A 7,899-nucleotide genomic window follows, 5' to 3' on the forward strand; every position below is an offset into this window, starting at 1 on the left:
TAAGGACGGTTTGGGCCAGCTCTGCACTGACTCTATCTTCTTCGAATCCACCTGAATACCCTCGCTGGACACCACGTGCCCCAAGAATGCCACTGAACCGAGCCAAAACTCATACTCGGAGAACGTTACATAAAGATTCTCCTCCCTCAATCTCTGTAACACAATCCTCAGATGCTGGGCATGCTCCTCCTGGCTACGAGAGTACACTAGGATATCATCAATGAATACAATAATGAATGAGTCCAAATAAGGCTGAAACACACTGTTCATCAAATGCATGAACGCTGCTGGGGCGTTAGTCAGCCCAAAAGACATCACGAGGAACTCATAATGGCCATATCGGGTCCTAAAAGCTGTCTTAAGAATATCCGAATCCCGAATCTTCAGCCGGTGATACCCTAACCTCAAATCAATCTTGGAGAACACCCTCGCCCCCTGAAGCTAGTCAAATAGATCATCAATACGTGGCAAAGGATACTTGTTCTTGACTGTGACCTTGTTCAACTTCCTGTAGTCAATGCACATCCTCATAGAACCATCTTTCTTCTTTACAAATAGAACTGGTGCACCCCAAGGTGGCACGCTAGGCCGAATAAACCCCTTATCAAGGAGTTCCTGAAGATGTACCTTCAACTCCTTCAACTCCGCCGGTGCCATACGATACGGTGAAATAGAAATGGGTTGAGTGACCGACACCAAATCAATACCGAAGTCAATATCCCTGTTAGGCGGCATGCTCAACAGGTCTGCAGGAAACATATCCGAAAAATCATGCACCACCGGAACAGAATCAATGGCAGGAGTCTCTGCACTAACATCCCTTACAAAAGCCAAATAGGATAGACAACCTTTCTCAACCATCCGCTGAGCCTTCAAGTATGAAATCACTCTACTGGGAACATAGTCTATAGAACCGCTCCACTCAACTCTTGGCAACCCCAGCATTGCTAATGCCACAGTCTTAGCGTGACAATCTAGAATAGCATGACATGGAGATAACTAATCCATACCCAATATCACATCAAAATCGACCATACTGAGCAGCAAAAGATCCACTCTGGTCTCCAGACCCTCAATAGTCACCACACATGACCGATATACGCGGTCCATAATTATAGTATCACCCACAGGAGTAGATACATAAACAGATAAAACTAAAGACTCACGAGGCATATCCAGAAAATGAGCAAAATATGAGGAAACATATGAATAAGTGGAACCAAGGTCAAATAATATAGAGACATCTCTATGGCAAACTGAGACAATACTTGTAATCACAACATCTGAAGCAATGACATCTTGTCTGGCAGGGAGGGCATAGGAACAGGCCTGGCCACCCCCTTATCTGCCTCCTCCTCTCGGGCGACCCCTAGCTGACTGGGCTCCACCCCGGACTGGCTGAGCAGGTGGTGGAGGGGCTGGTGCTGATGACATAGACTGGCTCCTCTACGGAGCTGGACCTCCCACTATACTGGGACACTCTCTCCTCATGTGACCAAACTCCCCACACTCATAAGAACTCCCCGGTGCTGGTGCAGGGGACTGAAGGGAGTCTCCCAAACCTCTCCAATCTACGTTACTCATCCTCAAGCATAGCAAGAACCACATAGTCCTGAGCAGCTGCAACCGGCTGGGCTGGTGGTGCCCCCGGTGTCTGGAATCCCTGTACCACCTACTCTAGTGTGCGGGCAGCGGGAGTCTGAGCACCTCCCCTGACCTGAGAAGTGGCTGTTGCGGCCGGAACAGAGACCGCCTGAGCAAGGCTGGTACACACGGTCAGAATCTGAGCTAAGGCCTCCTGAAGGCCTGGAATCACAATAGGCACAGGTAGTGCCTGAGCTGGTGCATCAACAACGGGAATATTGTCCTGATCTGGGGCAACTGGTGGATCTGCAGGTACTGCCCTAACTGCTGTACAGGCTACACCTCTGCCCCTACCGCAACCTCTACCGCGACCTCGGCCTCTCGCGGCCCTGGCTGGTGGTACTGGTGGCTGTCCATCCTGTACAGTAGTACGAGTCCTCACCATCTGTGAGAGAATGAAACAATAGATATTTAGTTACTAGAATCAACAGATTCGCACGGTAAGAATTCAAGAATGTGGAGTTTCCTAAGGTTTCTGTAGCCTCTCGAAGATAAGTACAGACGTCTCCGTACCGATTTGCAAGACTCTACTAAACCTGCTCATGTCTCGTGAGACCTATGTAACCTAGGCTCTGATACCAACTTGTCACGACCCAAAAACTAACCCGTAGTGATGGCGCCTATCGTGATACGAGGCAAGTCAACCCTTCCAAAACACTTTCAAAATTTAACAGAAATGAATAAAGACATTTAAAATAATCGGAGTTTTTTTTTCTTCATAAATACGGGGGTAAAACAAAAATAATATATAAGTGCGGAAAAATAGCCCGACATTGGGGTGTCACTAAGTCATGAACATCTAACAACCAATCTAAAAAACGGAGTCCACTACAGTCTGTGCCAAATGCCAATACAAGAGACAAAAGATAATAAGAAAGGAGAAACAAGGACTGCGGACGCCGACAGCTACATTGTAAGTCTCCGATAATCAGCCCGCGCAAGAACTCAGCGACCGCCAGAATCGTACACACTTGGATCTGCACATGAAGTGCAGGGTGTAGCATGAGTACAACCAACTCAGCAAGTAATAGAATTAAATAAGGAACTGAGAAGCAGTGACGAACTATAATAATACAGATCATTTCAAAAGTTTTCAATAAAGAGAGAACATGCTTTCAAATCCGGTAGTATAAGTCAAATCAGTTCGAGCTCAAGTAAAACATATATGAATCTTCTATAAATTTCACATCAACAACAGATAACAACTACGTGCAATAATAAATAAAAGCAAGTAGAGCTTCTCAAGGCAACAACCGCTCAACTCATCTCAACAACTCATACCCTCAGCTCTTAGCGCCTGAAGGCTTGTTACGACGTGCAACCCGATCCAATATTGTTGCAGCGTGCAACCCGATCCAAAATACCTCACAGCTCACAGCTCGACACTCAGGCCCTATCTTAGTCACTAACCTCTCTAGCCCCTGGGGCTCACAGAATATCATAATAATTAGCCCAAACAGAGAATACAACAATTATCAACAAGAAATGAGAAGAAATGGAGATATAACACACAAGTAAGACTGTGACTGAGTACCAGACAACAATTAGCAGTCAATTCAGCAAGTATTCAACCGCTGCGGGTCCCAACAATGATATCATATGGCCTCAACATGGTTTCTAACATGAAAGGCAGTATATTGCTCAAAGACAAGGAAAAACAAGTAATAACAATGGCTATTCGACTTTACAGTCTCACGGGACGGACCAAGTCACAATCCCTCACGGTGCACGCTCCCACGCCCGTCACCTAGCATGTGCGTCACCTCCAAATATTCACATCATACAAATTCTCGGGGTTTCATACCCTCAAAACCAGATTTAAGACTGTTACTTACCTCAACCGCGCAGAAATCCTACTCCGAAATGCCCTTGCCTCTCGAATCGGCCTCCAAATGCCCTGAATCTAGCCACAGACAGTACGAGATAATCAATATTGGCTAAAAGGATCAATTTCACAAGAAACCTACTAAAATATAGTCCAAAATCCGAAATCGGCTCAACCCGGCCCCCAGGCCCCCATATCGAAATCCGACGAAAGTCACAAAACCCGAAAGCTCATTCACTCACGAGTCTAACCGTACCACATTTATCAAAATCTGACCTCAATTGCCCCTCCAAAACCATAATACAGTTGTAAAGCACAAAAGAAGTAGAAATGGGGGAAACAGGGCTATAACTCTCGAAACGACCGGCCAGGTCGTTACATGAATACTAAACAATATGAATTCATGGATAGATGAAATTAAACTCCTGCACATTCATGAAGTCCACATATCAAAACATGAAAAAACCTTTTCAAGGAAGGAAAATAAAGAAGATTAGTAGAATCTTCTAGTAATTAAAAAGTAAAGGTGCGTAAACAAAATGGACTATATAAGCTTGTGTGAGCGTAGTCATCACGAAAATAAACTTGCATTTACAATTAGCATTTTATGGACCATAGGAGTTCAAGTTTTAGAAAGAGATGTCAATGACACAAACATGAAGCACATGCTTAACCCAAAATCATTGTACGCCCATTATTCGCTTGAAAGAGATACATCAAAGTTAAACTAAGACGTCTAAACATCCTGCAAAGTCCTCTGAATATATGAATATATAAAAAAAACTCTCTTGAATAATTTTTCTAAAGTTTTTTGGATCCTCCTGGTATTCAAAAGGATATGCCCCAACCATCATAACATAAAGAGCCATCCTGCATGATCAAACAACAACCCACTAAAATGATAATAAATAGTTTTTATGTTCCTAATAATAACGATTAGTAAAAAGCTTAATTCTTTAGGCAAATAAGGGGAGGGTGTAATAAGAAGATGTAATTACTTATGTAACTGTGGAATTATCACCAGTAACTTCGGATAAAACTACGTACTAATTCCTTGTGATAATGTAATTATCATACAGTTCCACACACTTTAATAAAAAAAAAATTCAAGTTATCGTTGCATTACTAAATTTCGGTAGTCGACTATCTTGATTATATTTATTCTCATGCATAATTCATTTATGATATCTTAAGATGTAAATAGTAGACTACTATGTATTAGCATTTCATTAATTTACCTCTACTCGTAGAGTATGAATAGCTTGAATTTTGAGCAGCATCCACCTTTTCTTTACAAAGCCTAAGATAATGCAGCAGCTTCTGCGCGAAATCCGACTTAGCTGACATTTTTTCTGAATGTGGAACTGAATTTTTGGACTAAATTTCTATAAGGAACTACAAAATCAATAAAAGCAAATAATGTTAAAGAAGAATATTCTTAGATTGTGTTGTAGGTCAATTCCTAGTAGATTAGTGTCACGACCCCAAACTCCCTCCGTAGGATGTCGTGATGACACCTAGTCTCTAAGACTAGGTAAGCCGATTACTATAACAATTAAACCAATTATTAACGATGCTAATTTGAAACCGAGTTTAATATGAATACCGATACAAGAGTGAAATGAGCATACGCGGCAATAATCATAATAACCTCCCAAGACTGGTAATACAGAGTTACGAACTCTAGTGAAGTACATGGAAAGATCTCAAAGATCAAAATGCAATAACGTTCAAGTGAAAATCTAACAGTACAATATAAGGAAAGGACTCCAAGGGACTGCAACGTCCAAGAAGCTATACCTTGAATCTTTGCGATCAACAAGCTAACTCTGTCCGAGTCCGATATCTCCAATACCTAGCTCTGCACGAAAATGTGCAAAAGTGTAGTATGAGTACACCACGGTCGGTACCCAGTAAGTATCATGACTAACCTCGGTGGAGTAGAGACGAGGTACAAGTAAAGACACTCACTAGACAAAATAACCTATGTAATATAGAAGTATAATAAAGATAATAAGACACTCACAGCACCTCGTGCCTACATCTCGAATCACAGTCGCACGGACAACTCACGTGCCAATATCTCAATCCGCCCGGCATGGTCACAGGCTCAATAGCAATATGAAAACGGATAATACAAAAACACATGGGCATGATCAATAACGGTCAAGTTTCATACTCTCGAGCTAGTATAAGTGGCATGCTACGACGTATGCTTGTGCAAGTGTACTACTGCAGCCCAAGTCAACAAGTAATCTTAAAGACATCGAGTAGCTCATCGAAGCAATAAAAAGTCACGCAAGGTGTATGACATACACAAGAAAAAATACACCATCATACGAAAATCACCAACACATTGTCCCCAAGCCATCACACATCACCTTTGACATTGCCATTCTTATCTCTCCGATAGCCACCCGTATCACTCTGCCCTGACATTATCATTAGCCACCCTTATCTCTCCGATATCCACCCGTATCACTCCATATAATATCCACCCTCATCGCCCGCTCGGACAATAACACAATAGCCACCCGTATCACTCCGTACATTCAACAACAGTGAGATGCCACCCTTATGCCCCGCATAACAACAACAGTGAAATGCCACCCTTATATTCCGCATAAAAACAACCAAACCACACAATAATTCACATGTGAAATCATCACAACAACACAACATATCAACTGGTATCACAACTGCCCATAAGCCACAACCTTTCCAAATATCCAATAGTAACAATATTTCCACAACAAATAGCCCATGACTCAACACAACATATATAGAATCTCAATAACAACAAAATGAATGAAAAAGTGACTCGACAAGGAACATCACCCCCTTTAAACACAACTTCAATTAAAATAGATTAATGACTTCCGATAACCTCAATTCTAATTAATTGTTTAAGGATAAACTCAATAGTGAAAGTATTTCTATGAAATGGCAAATTTCGGATTCTGGTGTATAAATAGGCTAACAATGAAAGAGATGGCACGAACTAGTACTACGTCTAAATGCATGCGAATAACCCGGCAACAAAAGGATATCATGTAACAATAATTTCAACTAAGAGTAACTCCACAATAAAAGAAATCACATAATGATAAAAGTGATAATAACTTCAAATAAAGCATATAAGAGCAAACTAGACAAGTAAGTAATGTGACATGTAACGACAACTTCAAATAAAGCATGTGATAGTAGACATGCCGAATAAAAGATATAACATGTGCTAACAATTCCAAATAAGTACATGAGAGAAGCCTAAGAGTCTAAACCAGTCAATTTTCCACATATAAGCCCGAGTACTTACTCGTCACCTCACGTACATGGCTTTTACATAACATAATTAACACACTCCAATCCTAAGGGGTAGTTCTCCCACCCAAAGATAGGAAAGATACTTACCTCAAAAGTCCTCAATCAATACTCTAAAATAGCTTTTCCTTTACAATTCACCTTTGCTCGGCTCAAATCTAACCAAAATCGACTTAATATTATCAAATAATGCAAGAGATATCAATTCCAATAAATAAAGCAATGATCTTTACACAATATCCCAAAGATCAACAAAAGTCAACACCAGGCCCGCCCGGTCAAAACCCGGGTCCAAGAATAGATTCTGACTACCCATAACCCCACGAGTCTATATATGTCACGACCTAAAATCCAAATCGTTGTGATGGCACCTAACCCAACCTGCTAGGTAAGCCAATTAACAAGAGGCAACTGTAACTAGAATGCCAGTACAACTTCAAATCCATCTCCCGCCGTGCACATCAACATCATCATCCAACATCTACACACAAGGTGTAGAAGTGTAGTATGAGTACAACCGACCCCATGTACTCAATATGTAACAAACCTAACCTTAGGTTGAAAGTAGTGACGAGCTACGACAAAGGTCAGAGTCCAACACCAATAGCCAACAATAGTTCATAACAATATATTAAAAGTGGTATAGGAAATAACTCAGAGATATAATGTTCAACTCATTCACAATTCCGGAAAATAGGCATGCTTTTCAAGTATCACAGTGAAAAATCTAAATCTCTTACCGAAAGTACCAAAATATGAGTAAGTTTGTAAAATCGTGATTTTCTTTCCAAAACCTTTGAATATGTAAATGTTTTATCATCAAATGGCATGAGAAAAAATGCATCTTTATGCCTACATGTTAATGTATATGAGAAGTCGTGAATGGCGTGATACCGTACAACATGAGGAAAAAATGCATCTTTATGCTTGTATGTCAAGTGTGCATGTCGAATGCAATACAACATAGTGAATAACCATATGCATACTCTCAGAGTATCAATCCACTCAGTCCTCCCAGTCACTCAGTCCTCGCAATCACTCAACCCTCCCAATCACTCGGCACTCGCGCTCGGCACACGTACTCATACTCAATAGGTACCTGTGCTCAC

Source organism: Nicotiana tabacum, chromosome 13 (genome assembly GCF_000715075.1).
Source record: "Nicotiana tabacum cultivar K326 chromosome 13, ASM71507v2, whole genome shotgun sequence".
In the NCBI taxonomy this organism is placed as follows: domain Eukaryota; kingdom Viridiplantae; phylum Streptophyta; class Magnoliopsida; order Solanales; family Solanaceae; genus Nicotiana; species Nicotiana tabacum.